This window comes from Lonchura striata, chromosome 3, assembly GCF_046129695.1.
Source record: "Lonchura striata isolate bLonStr1 chromosome 3, bLonStr1.mat, whole genome shotgun sequence".
Taxonomy (NCBI): Eukaryota; Metazoa; Chordata; class Aves; order Passeriformes; family Estrildidae; genus Lonchura; species Lonchura striata.
The window spans coordinates 61,853,091-61,871,297 of NC_134605.1; the positions used below are offsets into that span (position 1 = coordinate 61,853,091).

General features: G+C 40.5%; 2 long non-coding RNA genes across 2 annotated transcripts in view; one reads left to right on the top strand and one right to left on the bottom strand.

Moving 5' to 3' along the window:
• Positions 1–18,207, top strand: part of LOC110479691 (uncharacterized) — a 258,058-nt gene that overhangs the window by 123,234 nt on the left and 116,617 nt on the right. The window lies entirely within an intron of this gene.
• Positions 1–18,207, bottom strand: part of LOC110479692 (uncharacterized) — an 82,951-nt gene that overhangs the window by 30,893 nt on the left and 33,851 nt on the right. Inside the window, exon 2 of the long non-coding RNA XR_002466974.3 lies at positions 2,363–2,452. This is a non-coding gene — a long non-coding RNA (uncharacterized LOC110479692). The remainder of the gene's footprint in view (positions 1–2,362; positions 2,453–18,207) is intronic.

Here is an 18,207-nt window from a genome sequence, read left to right on the forward strand (position 1 = left end):
CCTCTTCCAAGGCAAGCATTGTCCCTATTCTTACATTATGGATCAGCACAGGCAGGCATCATCATGTCTGTGCTTAATGTGTTCTAGAAGGGAGAATGACAAAATTCCTACTCATGCCTGAAAAACCAAGGATATGGGCAGAACTACTTTTATTCAACTATCTAGAATATTTATCAGTTCACTGCCCTGTCAGTTTGCTAAAACAAACCCACTAGAGCTTATTGCCACATCCCTCACTGGAACAACATGAGTATTAAACAGAAATACAGTTCAGCATATATTTTGAAAGCAGACTTTGAAATGCCTGGTATAAATTTATCCTCTGGTGTTCTTTTTTACTTCATTAACTTCACCATATTCATGGCAAACTAGGTAAGGCAACAGAACAGTGGCAAAATAAATGGGGCCTTTACAATAAAAGATGCTGCCTTGTACCTCGATGTGAATAGAACTGGCCCACCATGCTTTGGGTTATTCCAAAATGTCTAGACTTTCTTATTAAAGATATCCCATTTTCTGGCTTTTGCCAAGATGAACAAAAACATCAAAACTTGCATAAAATGGCAAATGGATGCAGTAGAGGGGGGAAACTAAAAACAAACTCCTTAACCAAACCCCAACAATTTACATCAGTGCTGAGCAAAAGAATTGAAATTCTTAAGAACAGATGTTACTTGAAATTCACAGGGACAGATCAAATGTTTCAAAGAGTAAAGAAGTTTATCATTTAAAGATTGTATTGAAATTCAGGAGCTGAGCAACTACAAGCAGAAGAGATGTTATGTTAGGATTTGGTGAGGCTATGTGCCTGGATACATAGATGGCAACTCCTATGTACCCATTCAATGTTCTTTAAAAAGTTACAGGCTGTATAGGACATTCAGAGTAATGTTTGGTGGTCATAGGTGAATGGCACAACTAGTTTGCTGGCATTTCAGATTTTCTGCATCTTGTTTTAAATTCTTTAGATTCACTGCACTATATAAAAATGTGATAGTTTGCATATAGGGAATTGTGGTTTTGTTCAGATCTGTGGTTTTTGCATCCTGTAAGTCTTGTTTTGAGACCAAATCTGGTCATTCCAAATTGATTACACAAAAGCTATAGAGTAGGTTATAATTTCCATGGTGTGTGTAATATGTGGTGTAGCTGATTGGGCACTCAGAAATTGTGGTAGACCCTCCAGCTTGCTAACTTCCTAACTCAGCAGATCACAAGCTTTTATATACATATATGTCCCGTAACAGGGATGGTGATGTTATTACTGTAGGTCTAATTAGATATTCTTTAATGTTGTTTTCACTCAAAAATCTTGGAGACGCATTTCATCTGGATTTGGTTCCATTCCAGATTTGTTAAAAAGGAAATAATTATTCTGTATTTCCACCACAATTTAAAAAATAACACTAAATACTTGCAGGACATTGCAGACAGAAGGGAATTAAAATAAAACCTCATCAGGAAAAGGAAACTTACACCAAGTTACAAAAAACAAGACCAAAACCCTGCATGAGTAATTGGATCCCAAAATGCAATGAAGTGTTGGCTGAACGTTGTGCTACATACCAAATACTCCCTTTAACAAGATGAAATCTGAAAACAGTGGAAACATAGATCAGAGTTGCAGCTCAGAAATGATAGTATAAGAACAAGGAGCTGTGTTTGAACTACGATTCCCATTTGTATATATTTTTAAGTTAAACATATTTTTAAAGAGACCTATTTTTTGTGAGCAACTAGAATCCAAATGGAATAAAAGCCTCAAATAAAATCTACCAAGGGCTTAAGGGAACTGGAACATCACATTAGTAGGACAACATTTTTTCTCCTAAGACAATATTGGCACTAGGTAGAAATTAAGAGGAGAAGGAGGAAATAGAAAATTTTATTTATACTCTGGTAATAAATTTGAGTTTGACAATTTTTGATTGAAATATAGTGACTCACAAAAATAAAATAAAAATTAGATGAGTTTGTTTGTAGTCACTGGATCTGTTGATAATGGATACTCAGTTTTGGAAAAAGTCAAAGATGGGATGCTGCATGAATACACTTGAAAGAGATTTTCCTCTGCTTTACCTCTCTCCAGCTCTGAAGTTTCCCATGCTGTGTAGGACAAGAATGGATTAAGCAGAAAGGGAAGATGGACAAAATTGCTGCAGCCCAGGCCTCCCAAGGTGTCAGCAGAAAGGCCACCAAGAGCTTAACACAGCACAAATGTTACTTGACTAGCCCTGACACAAGTAGGATGCTGAAAGAAAAGCAAGGTTTTAAGTCTCAGCTCTGTAAGGGAGGAGCAGTTACAGGAGTGAAGGAGAAGAAGGTCTGGCCTGTGCATTCTGCTCAGAAATCACTTCCACACCTCTATTCCAGCGCACAAATTAGCACATCAGTACCATGGGCCTCCACTGTCCTCTCTGCCAACAGGAACTTCAGTATGTTATGCCAGTGTCTGGAAATAGAAGCAGACACAAACTTAGGGAGAAATACCTGCTTTAGGTCCAGGTTTACTTTACAAGGACCTAAAATTCACTGGGGTCTGAAGCTTCACTGTATTAACAGGCTGATATTTAAAACTTGAACTGCATTTTTCAAAATAAAGACAAAACACCAAGTCAGAAGAATTTGAATTTCTCCTTATTGTCTATTCTCATCACAAGTTAGTTGTATTCGATTCTTTGATTCTGCGTAGTTGCAATCATCCCAGGAAGAGGAATTTTGCCATGCCCTTTTCTTAAGTGTGACACATTAAAATATTCCTACTGAAGTGAATAGATATCTTCTGAATTTCACTGCCTGGCTATTTGGCAACAGTGCTTCTTTTCAACAAAGAACAAAAGCAAGTTAAATTCTTCCTGCACACTGCAGGCCTTATTTTGTTATCAGAATTTGCCCTTGGTTTGATAATTTTGAATTTAAAGGGAGGTCAGTGGTATAGGCATTGTCAGACACCCAAGGCTCAATCCCCCTAAACATATGGGAGCATCCCCCTCATTCCTCTGTCCTTATCATAAAGGTATTCATGCTATGGCCCAGAAATGTCTGATTCTCTCTCCTATTCTTATCTGCCAGTCCTCTGTAGCAGATATCTTCTCTCACACACAGTCAGGTCTCTGGAGTGACACTTAAGAATCTGTGTATGAGTAACTGAATCAAACACATTAAGACATTTATCACAGGATCTTCAAAAGTGTTTTGTCACTCATCTCCTACTGAAAAGCACTGGAGATTGATTCGGATCATTATCATCATTAACAACCTAAATAACTGGTCTTAATACTCTCACTTGTCGCCATAAAGCAATTTAATATCTTGCATAATGGCTGGCACACATCCACTAGATAGTTTGCCAGACACCAGAAAAGGTGTAGAAGAGTATCTATGGACAGGATAACCCACAGGACCTGAAAATCAGCACACAGCTGACTATGTTTAGAAGACAGTTTTATTGCCATATAAAAGCGTTATAAATATCAATTAGAAATATCAGCCTGTTATCACAGAAATAAAGAATTATGTATAAACTTGACTGCATTTCAATTAACAAACTTGAAAGTTTTAAACATGTTTTTAATATGTTCTCACTGGCTGCCAAGGCTGCACCTCTGCAGAGTTTCTTCCTCACCATTTCTCACTGATGCAAGTTTCCCTTGTGTAGGATGGGGTGATGCCTTGAAGGTATAGCTATCTTTTGAAGAGGCTGAATGAAGAAACTGTTCCTGAGTACTGACCCTGATTTCTGCCACTCTGACCTGCCTGCCTTGGCCCCAGGGATGTCAAAAAATCTGGGATCACAAGCCAGGCTTCAATCCCCTTAGAAATGTGTAAGAACAGTTGTAGAAAGGAGGGAACAAATAATAATCCACAAAACCACAGTAGAATCCCTTCTCTTTTGTTCTTGCAAGACATTTTTATACTTAAAAAACGGAGCCATTTACACTATAGGAGTAAAATAGAGCAAGCAAATCCACCACTTGAACAGATAGATCCTTGCATGAGTGAGAGACATGCCTTATTTCTTCACCTTGTCCCTTTAAGTCAGATTTTACGCCATATTGTGGCTGAGTTGTGCAGTGCATTGCAAAGCAAGGGCCAGCCTGTGTAGCAATATTTCCTGCCATCACTGCTGCTAAATCAGTTTCTCTCAGACAAGGATGTGTGGACAGAAGAAGGAAGCTCTGTGAGTTTTGTCTCTTTAATAGGCAGTGCACTTTCCCTCTCCAATGAGACCATTTTCCCAGCTGGCATAAAGTCACCGACTTCGCTGGAGCTCACCCAATGTAACACAGATGAAGAGCTGGGCCAAAATAGAGTCACAAACATTCAGATGAATAAATACTTTAAAATGTTTATACCTAAGGGAGAGAAACTGAGGAGAGAGAGGATTAGCTGTGCTAGAGGCGTTGAATATGTGGATAAGCGAGAGTCACTCTTAGGCATCCATCCATACCTTTCAGACTGAATAGGGTGTCCCTCCCCTCTGGGTTTTCTTCTCTCTTTTCTCCTCCCCCCACCACAACATGTTTGGCATTTGCAAGTTTTGAAGTAATTTCTTCCTTTGGCCTCACCTGGGGTCTCTGCTGTCCCAGAACCTCCTCCTGACCTCAGTGTTGTGTTTTCATTTAAAGTCAGGGATGTCTATAAATGTCAGCAGTACAGGGCAATTAGAACTTTGAAAAGGGCTGTAACATAAACCAGCATTATAGTGAAATGGATACTGCCTTAAGCTGCCTGAAATTCACTTGCTGTTGGAAAGACAATATCCTGCCATTCTCCCATGGTGGCCTTCAATTGAACACATTTGGCTGAGGGTTGACCCATTATTAGGATAAGTCTCTGCATGGCTTGAAACAATGAAGAAACACAGGGGGAGACAAGACAGCAAATTGGGCTGGTAGTTAGCCAGCACTAAGCAGAAATGTGACACTGGATTAGGCCTTTATAGATGTCTGTGGTGCTATCTGTGAAATCCAATGCTCTCCTTGTTTCCATGCATTGCAGGCAAAAGCATGTGGCTAGATGTTGAACGAAATCCCCCCTTCCTTTTTTTTTTTTTTTAACTAATAGCCTCTAAAACATACCTTTTGTAACTCCAAAAAATAAACATTCATCGCAATAGCAATTTCGCTCCGTAGTACGGAGCTTTTTTCTCATATGTCATTGCATTATGTTAATTTATGATGTTTCTGGGTATCTCTGTCCTTGTCTCTCCAGTGAACATGTGCTGCTTTCCCTAGCTGGTCCCAGTTGCTATAATATATCAACTCTAATTCTGCCTTAACATCAGCTCCATTAAAGCTGTTCAAACACCCTCAAAACTCAACAACAGTCTCTCACTGTGAAGGAGAAAGAGAAAAAAATTCTTCACAAAATATGCTCTGAATTAATCAAAATTAGGTTTCCTCTTATGATGCAGACCAATGTAAAAGCAATATGGTAACACTCCCTGAGCAACTGGGAGTACGTGTTCAAGTCAAGCAGGACAAAAAGAAAAAGACAAAAGCTCCAAAGAAACCTATTCAATGGATTTCTATGCAAATACATATATTTCTGCAGAGAAATTTTATGGAAACTGTCTCTCTGCTCCTAAGGCAACATTTCATGTTATTACACTTTGTTATATACAAAAGGTCCATACAAGCAGAATCTTGCCAATTTTCTGACAGGGAATTTTGAAAAGAGATTTCTCTGAATTATAAATGTTTGGATTCATACACTGCATTTTTTCCTCCTTAAACCTAGTATGGAATCACAGAGCCATGAAACACGCCTGTGAATATAATCATGCTTTCCTGCAACTCCTTGGAATTCAGTCAGTTCACTGATCCTGCCTACTACCAAATAGATAGGAATGTTCTTTTATGGTACCTTGACTTTCCTCAGAGGTCCCACACTGCACATTCACCTATACACATTTAATCACAATCAGATTGAGGGGTTCTGATGCAAAACCTTGAAGAGATTCCCAGCAGACTTTGGGTCAGGTTTAGAAGGTTTTTGAAAGGATAATTTAGCAAAATGGTAGGATTTCAGCAGAGCCACCACACCCAACAGGGAATCCCTGGCTTCATGTTGCGAGGATGTGCACACTAAAAAAAGCAGGTACGTAGATAAGTTGTAAAGGTTGATTTCAGAGCACATGTCTAAGCTTCCTAGTCAGTATGATGCCATTTTAACATCTGTAATAAAACTCGTCCTCTCCATGAGATACACAAACAGGTCATGGCCTGTGAAATTGTCAGAGGTGTCAAGGGAAAACCAAAGTATGAGGCTGATGCTGGAAAGAATGTGTAATTTACTACACAATGGTCAGTGCAAGCTCTTTTTCCAAGCAGAGCTAACTCCCTAGAAGCAAATCTTTGTGGCTCCATAGGGCATAATATGGCTGTTCCAGCACATTTCTAGTCACTCTGAGATGTTTTGCAAACAGCATGATGTGCAAGTTTTATCTCTGACCTTAGCAGTCCTGTGATGAAGTTTAAAGAATGCATGGTCTCAAGTAAATATGTTGCTTACAGAGGAAGCATGCCTGCACAGCAAGCAGTATAGTGCTGTGTACCTCATCTCCACAAGGGTCAAGTCCACCTTTGGGAAACAGGCAGGAATGCAAAACGACTATTAAATTTGTCTAAAAATATGTGTTGTCTGCTGAAGAGAGAAAGGTATATGACATCTGGAACAGGAAGAGCTTAAAACAGGGGAATGGATGCCTTTTATATATATAATATTTTTCCTGATATAAAGTGTAAGTAAGCTTTTAGACATTTTTTATGTACTCTTGAAAGTTGTATAACCTACCTACTCCAATCTCTAGCCTGCACAATACCTGAGTTATAGTTTACTATGGAAGCTATAACTCCTGTGTTACATCTCCCACTAATGATTTTTAATGATGAGGGAACATGCTATTATTGACTGCAAACTCTTTTTCAGCTGCTAATGCACAGCCATCCAAAAGTCCAATCCAGGACTCTGTAAAGACCTCCATCTCCCAAACTATACAGACATTTATGATTCACAGGTCTTTGTCAATGAGAGGCTGGACACTGAAAGCTAAATGATCCTCAGGCTGTGAGTCATACTCTGCAGGAAACTTTTGTTGCTCTGTGAAACAAAATAAAAGCATAGAAGAATAACTGTTTTTTATTTGGGCTTGGGAGAACGTGATCCCAGCTGTGCATCAAAACATGGGCCCAAGGAGCCTGGATGTCCAGTTTAGCATAGTTTCCTGTTTCTACATGCCAGTGTAAGAGCTGACAAATATCCCATGTGTCATAGGGTTTTCCTTACTCTATGGTCATACTGTCTGACCCAAAACCAAAAGACATTGGTTTCACCACGTTTTTGCAGCAAGCACTTTCTCAGGTGCCCAGAGGATGGGTTCTTGGAAAGAGACTACAGAGCATATACAGACTTTCTAAGGGGGATAGGTAATTCCCGGCTGAACTTACCATGAACGTAATCAAATCACTCCCAGTCCCAGATATGAAGCAGAACTGGTCCATGCCACTGCCCTGCCCACTGCCTCCAGGGTCTTCCTCTGATCCTGCCATGCTTGCAGACCTGGCTGATTCCCACAGGCAGGCAGTCCCTTTGACCCTCAGTGTTCAGTCCAGGTTTCTGTTGCTCTGGAGGTAGTAGCTCCTCAAAAGTCTTCACTATGAGTATTACAATCTCAGGGATACCAGCATGAAAATCAGCATGTTTTACCTGCTTTACTGCCTTAGGCCACTGTAGGCTAAGGACCAAAATTATGACTTAAAATGAAGGACCATTTTAACCAGTATAAATAAGTGCACCTCTGAGGGATAGTCATTTACTGCTTTGCTTTGACTATATTTTGTTTCTTCATTGAGACAAAGACATTCAACCACTGGGGTAAATTCTGCACTCAGTTATCACAGTGTAAAACCTGATTACTCCTTCAGCAAAAAGCAGTCATTTGAGCCTTAAAAGGGCATCGCTGAGAAGTCGACCACAGTTTACAGTATTTCTCACAATACCAGCTGTACATTAGCCACAAAAACATCTCAGAGATACTTGGATTAGTCTCAGTGGTAAATGAAAACAGGTAATCCCTTCTTTAGAGATGATTGTACGGGACAGTTTACTCCCTTTCCATGAGCAACCTTCCATAGGGCTCTTAACCAACTTCTGACTTGAGACTCTAGTTCTAATCTTTCCTACATGACTTTAGACCACAGAGAGTACAAGCCAAGCCCAAATCTGTATATAGCAAGCCACAAGATTGTACAGCAGAACACCACCAGTTTGCAGGCCAAACACAGAACAAAATGTGGGATGCCCATTGACCACCTGATTACCTTCAGAAGTGTCCAACATAACAGGCAACAGAAGGGGCTGCAACTCGAGGGACTGTGTCAAGGAAGATACTGAGACTGCTTCTGCCTTCTCAGGGGAACATTTACAAGCGCTCCTAAGGAAAAGTGGGCTGGATTTCCTGGGAGATCAGCCTGGAGAGGACAAGGTTCCATGGAAACCTTATAGCAGCCTACTTGTTTCAGGGGTGTTGGACTAGATAACCTTTAAAAGCCCTTGCCAATTCAAACTATTCTGTAATCATACCAAGAAATGTATACAGGTCTATTGTTATCTTGTAGTTGAAAATCACACCCACATATCAGCAAAATCACATCCATTTAAGTTATGATCTCCTTTCTGTACATGCTGCACGGTCCTTCCCCAAGTACCCTGTTCATAGCAGCTGATTGAATACACATGAAACAGAAGAATTATCACCAAGTTTACCATCGTATTTGACACACAGATAAATTATTTGGTAGGTCTACATGTGTATTACTGACCCAGAGTACAAAACACATGGTTCAATGTGTTTGTGTTTGTGGAAAAGTGCGCAAACAGTGACTGCTACGTTTATTTGAAGAAGCTGAAATGTTATATTTGAACGTGTTATGGAGAAACCAAGCAAATACTTTAAATAAATTCTTCTTGGCTTCTGCATTTTAAATTGAAGAGTTTTGCTCTTCAACCATATCAAATACATTGTCCATTGTACACTTTAAAAAGACAAATAATGAAGAGAGGTAATATATATACTTTAATATTTTCTCTCGTAAATTTGGCTGCTAATGCTTAAGAATGCAAGATAAAATGAATGAAAGCCTATCTTGGGAACCTTGAGTAAATTCCGTGCACACCACACTGGCACTTTATTGCATAATTAAATTTATTGCAAATGTACTTTATCTTCATTACACATGAAAACTTCACCTTTTATTGCCTTGCAATGTTCTATTTAAGCCTTTAAATTCAGATATTCTTGATTCTCCAGACTTACATGCACATGCAGTTTAACAAATTACAGAAATAATTTATCTGGGAAAGAGTCAGAGTATATTTTTTACTCTACATCTTGTTCGGAGTTGTCAGATAGGCACAGTTAATGCAATGTGTAGCAGTCTGGCTCACAATTACCTGTGTGAATGCTAAACCCACTGTACTCCTTCCCTGTGTGTGGTTACATGACACCACTGACTGCAACACCATGAAACCAAATAGAAGCCATTTGCAATGTACCAAATAGTCACATACCAAGATAGAAAGCACTGAACTGGAGAGCTGAACAGTGATTTCTCTTTGAAATCATCAGTGTAGTAGTCTAGTACTGTTCAAAGGCACTCAAGCTTGTGTTCTGGTTGATAAAGTGCAGCAGAAGTTGTAGGTCAGCTGCTCTTAGTGAGCAAAGAGCTTAAACCAGGGCCAGAGGACTATAGGAAATCACAAAAGGAAATTACTCTAGAATCCTATTTGTGTCTTTAATAGGATGTCTGGAGAGGATGAAAAAGAATTAGAAGCCAGAAAGTGGGAGATGCGTGTACCCAGAAGGGCAGGTGGAAGGAAGCTGTGGAGCAGGAGTTATCCAAGGCAGTGCTGCGCAGAGGAAAAAGCACAGGGACATATCCCACACAGGAGAGAACAGCCCACTATGGCTGTCCCAAGGACAGGAGGGGAAAGGGGTATAGATGGGCAGAGAGGGGGATACAGGTATCCAAGGGACATGATCAAGGAAGAGAGCAGCATAAAGTAATGCTTATTCTCTGAAATCTTTTTGTAGAGGACCTAGGAATTACAAACATCAGCTGCAAATCAGAGCAGAGCAGGAGAGGCAAATAAACTGAAGGGTGGGTGTGAGGGGTAGAAAGAACAGAAAAAAAAAGGATCTGGCATCTCTGTTTGGAGGAGATGAGAAAGGAGCCCATGGAACAAGGTCTGTAATTATGCTGGGGAAAGGGAAAGAGATTTGATGGAGATCAGATTAGTGGCATCATGGTGATGAGCTGTGTGGAATGGTGATGGCAGAACTGGATAAAGGATTCACAAGTAGTAAATGGGAAGGGTTTATGGAAAAAGCTGAACCTGAAAACTCAATGAGTTTTTGCTTAAAAACCTCATCATGTTATGCCACATGCAAGGAAGGATGCTTATGTCCAACACAGGAAAAATAAGGAAGAACAGTATCTCTCCTCTTTCTTGTAATGGCTGTTCCTGCTAACCCCTCAAAGTTTTCCTATTTCACTATTTTTCATCAGTAGGATATGTAATATCACACACTAATGGGACTTTCTCTGGCAAAGGTTCAAAATTGGAGCTTCAATAAATAGGTATGGCAGAGCTCGCAACTAATTTTTTTTCCTATGCTTTTTAATAAGTTTGCCTGGGGTCTTATAGTAAAATAAAATATACCTTATCACCTAGGTGGGATTTAAATGGGAGTTCTGGTTTCAGGACAGTCATTCTTCCAAACTATCACACCACATTTTTCACAGTCCACAGTTCTGGACCAGACTTGAAGTCTGACTCTTAGTGGTGAGTATATCAGTTTGAAGCAGATCTGGGACATTTTTGGATCTGTCTGACAGATTGTTCTGTTCCTCTGTTTTGTGAGAAGCAGCAAAGTGGACCATAGGGATCAAGAGTACAGTTTGCACTGAAACACAGCCCTCTGATGGCATAATTCCAGCTTGCTGAAATACAAAAGGCAGTTGAAGAGATCTCAAGAAGAAAGGGATCCCTCAAACTCGTGTGCCCCATTTGCTGACCAGTCCTTGTATTCTGGGGGGAGAGATGGGTCATATGCTGAAAAAAAAAAAAAACAACAAAAAAAACACAGAGAGCAAAAACTGGATTATTCTGCCCCATTTATGTCCCTTTCTGTTATATGGTGTTCATAGGGATCATGATAACAATGGAGATTGTGGCAGAGAGCAGGATCATCACATTTCTTCTTCCACTGCCTTTAAAATGTGCTAAAATATGTTAATGGTTTACACCATGGTAAGATTAAAAATCATTGTATATTTAGAACTGTTATACCTGAGATGCTAATGGTTTCTATTTCAAAGCACATTAAAACCTACAGTGCTGATGTTCGTGGCAGCCTTGGACCTCGATAAGCTCATATTACGTTTATAACTACAGCCTTTCTTTTGTTTCCTTTTTTGTGTAGCATATGCATGACATTTTATTTTTATGTTACAGTTCAGAAAGTCTTTTAGTGAAGCCTCATTGCTAATTTTGGAGGACTGAAGACATCCAAACATTACGTACCCAACCATGCCGGCCACCTGCTACATCTACATGACAGAAGTAGGGAGCTGGTATCAGCCTGGATTTGATGCTTGCCTTGTGTAACCAGTGTGTGAGAATCTGAAGGAACACCCACATGGCTCACGTGTGCATGACATGTTAGTAGCTTCTCCTGGGCAAAAATGTCAGCTCTGTTTACCATTGTAGGTTCAAATGTTGGTTATAATATCATGGTTGGTATCCTACCTCAGAGGTCAACTCTGACCAAACCTTTTGTGGTTTCCAGTTGCAGCTGGTTTGTGTTTCCCCTCTCTTTCTCAAAGTCTCGGGAGAGGACAGGTGTGGGATTTTCTACAATACTCACCCGTTATAATAACGTTTATACGAGAGGGGAGACATTTGTTAACGTGCCCCACTGGAGCAGCATGTATGTAAACAGAAACCCCAGCATGCCAGGAGCTGTGTGAGTGGGTGTCTGACAGCAGTGCCCATCCCCAGGGAGGTCTCAGCACAGGCATGCAAGAAGAAACTGCAGGAGAGACCTAGGAAAAGTCCCTGTGTAGGACACTGGGAGAGATTGGATCAGGGGAAGGTGAATCCATTTTCTCAGATCTTGAGTCTCAGCACAAGTTTAGTGTTACTGGCCAAAGCCAACCCCTCAATAACTCAAGGAAATTATTCTGTGGGAACACAAAAGAGCCCCCTTCTGCTTTAAGGCAATTAAACTCCTACCTCTTTTAATTAACACTGTAGCTCAGCTTCAAAATTAAATTGGCATCCTGAAACAACAAATGAAATTCACTTCTCTTACAGCTACTGAAACAAAACATTTAGCCTTTAGAAATGCCTACAACCTTCACTTCATCTTTTTGAGTGGAGCAAGTCTATAAGTTCATAGCTGCATTACAAAGCAGATAAACTTTATACTTGTCAAAAATGCATTCACTCAGGTCCACACATAGCCTTTCAGCTTCTGAATCAAAATAAATGAAATGAAACATTATGTTTAACTTTTTAAAATATATGGTATAGAATAATAATCATAAAATGATAGAATGGTTTGAGTAGGCAGGGACCTTAAAGATCCCCTGGTTCCAACACCCCTGCTGTAGGAAAGGACACCTTGCACTAGACCTGGTTTCTCGGACCCCCATCCAACCTGGCCTTGAGCACTTCCAGACACCCCCATAGTGATGAATTTCTTCCTACTATCCAAACTAAACCTACCTTCTTTCAGTTTAAAGCTACTCTCCATTGTCCTATCACTGCATGCCCTCCCTCTCCAGCTCTCTTAAAGGTACTGAGCGCCTGCTACAAGGCTTCTGTCCCCTGGCTTCTCTCCCTTGCTGAAAAACCCCAACTCTCTTAGCCATTCTACACAAGAAAGGCGCTCCGGCCCTCTGATTATCTTCATGGCCCTGTTCTGGACGTGCTCCAACAGGTCCATGTTCTTATGCTTGCATCTCCAGAGCTGGATGCAGCATTCCAGATGGAGTCTCACAAGAGCAGAGTGAGAATAACCTATCTCAAACTGCTGGTCACAAGTCCTTTGATGCAGCCCAGGGTAGCAAGTTTTCAAATGCTGGTATTTTTTCTAGGGCTGAACTAATCCAAATCAAGTTACTGGAAATCAGCAACAATTAGGATATCAAAGCCCAGGAGGACAGGAAACAACTGGGTAAGTCCATTTTGTGAGAATTACCTTTAAGTAATTTAACAGTTTTAGATCTTTAGGAAATTTTATTTGTGTAAGAGCAGAACAATGCAATAAATAACATTTTCCTGGTTTGGGAAGATATAGCACGCAGATTATCAGCCCCAAACACTTCCAGTTGGATATATAGCATCCTGCTGTGTAAATAGGGTCCAACTTATTTCAGGTAAAAAGCAAATAGAAAAGCATATGAAGAATAGGAGCTGCCAGATTTTCAGTAAGTCAGGCATTGGCTGGGCTGTCAGCACACCTGTACATGGGTAAGGCAGGGTCTGAAGAGACACAGGGATTTAGGAGAGGAGAGGCTACACTGTGAGGTGTGACTGGGTGATGGGCAGCTAGAGGGAAATTCTCAAAGGCCAAATGAGATTTTCAGTATCACTATGTTATGCTAAGTCTGCTGGGATTTCTGAATCCTTTATCAAGGGTGAAAAATACCTTGTCACAGGGGTTAAAACTGACATCATTTGGTTTGGGAGCCAGCTCCCCATCTAGCCCTATAGTGAAGCAATGTTATCTCTTCCTGTGTTCATATGCTATGTCTGTGTGCTGTTCTTCAAGCTCTCCCTTCTCATGTATTCCAGAAACAGCTGGTAGTTCTTATATATCTTAGTCAGAGGTAGATTTGGGAATGTAAGTGGTAAGGACCAGTTGTAGAGAGTCCCCTTTGTAATGTGCTCGGGGAAGGCCAATGCACACATGCAGTGCTGCAGCTGTCCCACTCCCATGCCACAGTTAGTAGGGACAAGCAGGCAATAGCTCTGGGGAAAAGCAGGGATGAGCACCGAGGTGCTGCTCCCAGTCTGTGTCACTGAGTGGGCTCCTGTGGGCCGTGGTGCACAGGGAAGGCTCCACAGAGCTCTTGTGGGACCTGACTGTATATGGCAGTGTGGGTTTGGGTGTGAAGCAGAGCACCAGTTTCAAACCCAAGGCTTCTTCTTATTCACTGACTATCATCCTTCTTCATATAACTTCTTCTTGAATGGCAAAAGCAATCCCAAATACCTCTGCCCACCCTCTCCCACCGGATAATGTTGGTAATCCAGCCAGCCTCTCCCAGAATTGAGTCTACCACCAGCCAGATGAAGCGTTCACGCAGGCTGCCAGGCCAGGCAGCAGCCTGCTCTGGGAGCAGTGTGGCTTCTGCAGTGCATGGGCTCGGGGTTTCACTGGGTGAGCTGTTCATCTGGATCCTGTTCATCTTCCCTTCAAAGAAGGGAATCTGAGGAGTTTGTCTCCGATTTCTCCAGTGACACCAAGTTATGTAAACACTCTTGCTGCCGTTAACAGCTCGCCATTTTTGCTGTTTGAAACATAATCAGTTTGTATAACGATATGGACTGATTTGGGTATCCAGTCCAACACGCCCTGATTGCCTTCTGTCTAAACATTTTAGTGCTGTAAATTTATGGGGACTCTGCTGGCCTCTCCAAAAGACCTCTCAGAATCACAGCAGTTTATAATGATACCACAATGCGATTCAGCATTTCCAAGAATTACTTTTGTTTTCTTTAGAACAGAAAGGTTTTTTTTTTAAGGGTGGGTTTTTTTTCTGTTTCAGACCAAACAGAAATATTTCTCGTTATTGTATTTTAAAATAAGCATTCTCTTTTTTTGTTTTGTTTTGATTTGGTTCCCCTAAGTCTTGGCCTGACCCTCTGACTTCAGCAGGAGCCTGGGAAGGGTGTCTTAGTACCTTGTTGAAAAGCTGCAAACATCCTGCTCAGATCTACATGAGTGCCCAGCCAGGTCCTGCCACTGTGCCTCAAAATCCAGCCTCAGACACTGGGGAATGTATGCCTTGGCAAACCTGAGCACAGAGGAAACTATCAAACATTCAGAGCAATTGTTGACAATTTCCAGTCACCACTAATTGCTTGGGGCTTTCTTGGACCCCTGCCACATCTATACCTTTGTGTCCTTAATCACTATGCACCCTTTGGATATTATGTCACACCTGGGACATAGGATAATTTATCACTTGCAGACGGATTAGCATCACAGCTCGCTTAGATAAATTTTACTTTAGCCTCAGTCCCAGAGGCCCTTCTTTTATAGCACAGTTTTATCCATTAAAATTATGACTTCCAAAATTCTGTTGTATTTTATGGCTTCCATGAGATATTTATGACTGTTACTGTTTAAGTGGACATTTCTAGAGATTTACTGCAGAAATAATTCAGGCAAATAGCTCAGAAGAGGTACTGCCAATAGCTTACAGTTTAGGTTTGGTGCTATTTAAAGACATGTTTTCAGTGTGCATGCAAGTATGGAGTCTTAATGCATAATACTGAAACACAACTGAATATGTATTCAAAAAGACCTTTCCATATGGACTACTTCTAGACAAAATCCAAACACTGGGTTTTAATCTTCCAAACTCCCTCCTTCCCCAAAGCTGTTCATATTCTTTGCTTTGCTGCAAAGTGTGAGAGATGAAAGTAGAGGCCAATTAAAAAGAGCTTGTAGAGCCAGGCACTTCCACTGGCTCTGTGAGGGGGGACATACGAGAGGTATTTCTCTTTTCCTACTTGCTTAGTTTGGTCCTAATTGGGGCAATGCTATGGGTGGCCAGGGGCCCAAAGGACAGAGCTCAGGTTGCAGTTTGACAGAGCTGATGAAGGCTTAACTTGCTGCAAGGGGAAAGTTGATCTCTGCCCCTTTGATCCTTTTAGGGCTAGAGCTGGTCCTCCGTTTTATGCTATGGAAAGTTTGAGGATTAGGAAAGCATCCTCCATGGTTTACAGCTCATCTCTGTGAGAAGTGACTGATGCTGTCAAGCAACTCTGCAATACATTTCCCAGCCTTTTCTCCTTGAGGTGGGTGTGAAGGCTTTTACAGCACTGCAGCACAGGAGCAGGAAGTACTCTTGTTATCATGCTGGCTTCCATGCTTCCAGCATGCTCCTATTTTAAAACCTCCAGCATCCTGATGCCTTGGTGAAATTGCTCTGTTGGGCAGCTGAGGGGAACCCCATGGAAGGTCTCCAAGCACCTCACTGTTTATGACACACCAGGTGACAAAAGTACTGGCTCAATGGGGCACAAAGCAGCAGGAGATTTTTCACAAAGTGCCTCACTCCCATGGATTTTAGGTAAAAATAACACTTATCCAACTAGGTCTGCAATGCATACTTTGAATGAGAAATCCCTAAAGATTTCTGAAATTTACTCTTCAAAACTCTTCAAAACAAATTATTCTTCAAAACCTGCATCATCAATAATTTTCATTAATTAAGTTAATGTAATTCAAGACAAAGGACCAAATTCCTCCCTGCAGCATCACAATTATTTCCCCAATGAGTTAACTTGTATGTGTGAAAGGTGTGAATATGGCCCTCACAAATGCTTAAAGTAACTGATTCCAAGAGGATTTATCTGTTTGCAGGAGCAAATCCATAAGAAGTGGCAAGAAGAAGGTAGCCAAGTTAACTGTCAGTTAAAGGTAGCATGTCTTCATCTCTCTGAAAGAGGTGTAAGTGTAGCTGTGGGAAGATATCCTCACTGCACATAGCATCAGCTGCAGTTTACTAATGACTCACATTGGTCCTAGCATCCCTACCACTATCAAGGAACTGCAGAGGTTGCTGCAGAAAGAGAAGGTGTTTAAATTAAAATAATGTAATTTAAGAATTTAAGACTGACATGGGTCTTGGACTGACCTTTACATATGGCAAATTTCATCCTTTGAGTTTCTTTCCTCCCCTTTCCTCCCCTCTCTGCCCCCAAATATGCTCTTTTTTCCTTCACTGCTCTCCCCTGCTGAAGTCACTCTATAGAGTTTTGTAACAGTACTGAAAAACAAGAAACAGACACACTATTGTATGCTCAAACTCATGGAGGACTCTAAAACTAATCTTTGTTCTGGCAAATCTCATGCAGCATTGACTGCTTTGCTGGCTACTTCATTCATCATATGGAAAATGCATTTTAGTGACTACCAATTACAAGAGCCAAACAGTGGCTTTGTCAGTATTACATGGTAACCATTACCTTTGTAATTGCATAGTGACTGATGTTCAGTATGATGTAATGACAGGTTAAATAAATGCATACTAATTTGTCCTGCTAAAAGAAAGAAACACCAGCACATTAACGCAATTGCAAGTTATTTTATATGATTATACATGAAGTAAAGGTATGCATTTATCATAAAAGTTGTGTGTAGCTGTTATGTTTCAACTTCTAAAAATTCTTTCTCACCTTTAGAATACTTAGAGATGTATAATCTCTCTTCACCCTCGTTAATAGTGTTTGCAGAAGAAACATTTCAAAATGTGTGAGATTATGTTGATGTTGGAGTTGTTATAAGACCTGAAATAGGTTCTTTCTTTCTTTGGTAAAACATTATGTTAAAAACTTTCCTTTATTTATTGAAAAGTCAGTTATTAAATATAGTTTTATAACTACTTAATACAATGTAGGCCTAAATTTTTGATAGTGTATGTTGCCACGTGTTAAAGAAAAAAATACTAGAATATTAGTGTGAGGTCAGTTATTTACTAAATTATACCTCATATAGTTGAGGAAAAAGGTTCCAGAGAGACATCTTGATGTGAAAAATGTTAATTAAACATAACTGAGAGGCTGAGAATTAATCTAAGTGAAGTTTCAAGGGTAGAGAAGTAGAAGTAAAATTAATAGCAAAAAAAGAAAAAAAAAAATCACAGTTGGGAGTAAAACTTAGAGACTTTTAGTTCTGTGTGGAGAGCAGTAACTCAGGAAACCAAATGAAGAGCACAGGAGTTATCCTGAGCCAGAAAGACCAAGCAGTCACAAAACAGGTTCCCTCTGTATCCATATCTCAGTTTGGATATTTGGGTTAGTTTTCCTCTTAGGTCATCAAAACCTCAGATTTCCCAGCTCACAGCCTGTAGATAGGACTGTCTCTGTGGCAGGAAAGGTTAGGGTTACTGCTGTCTTACT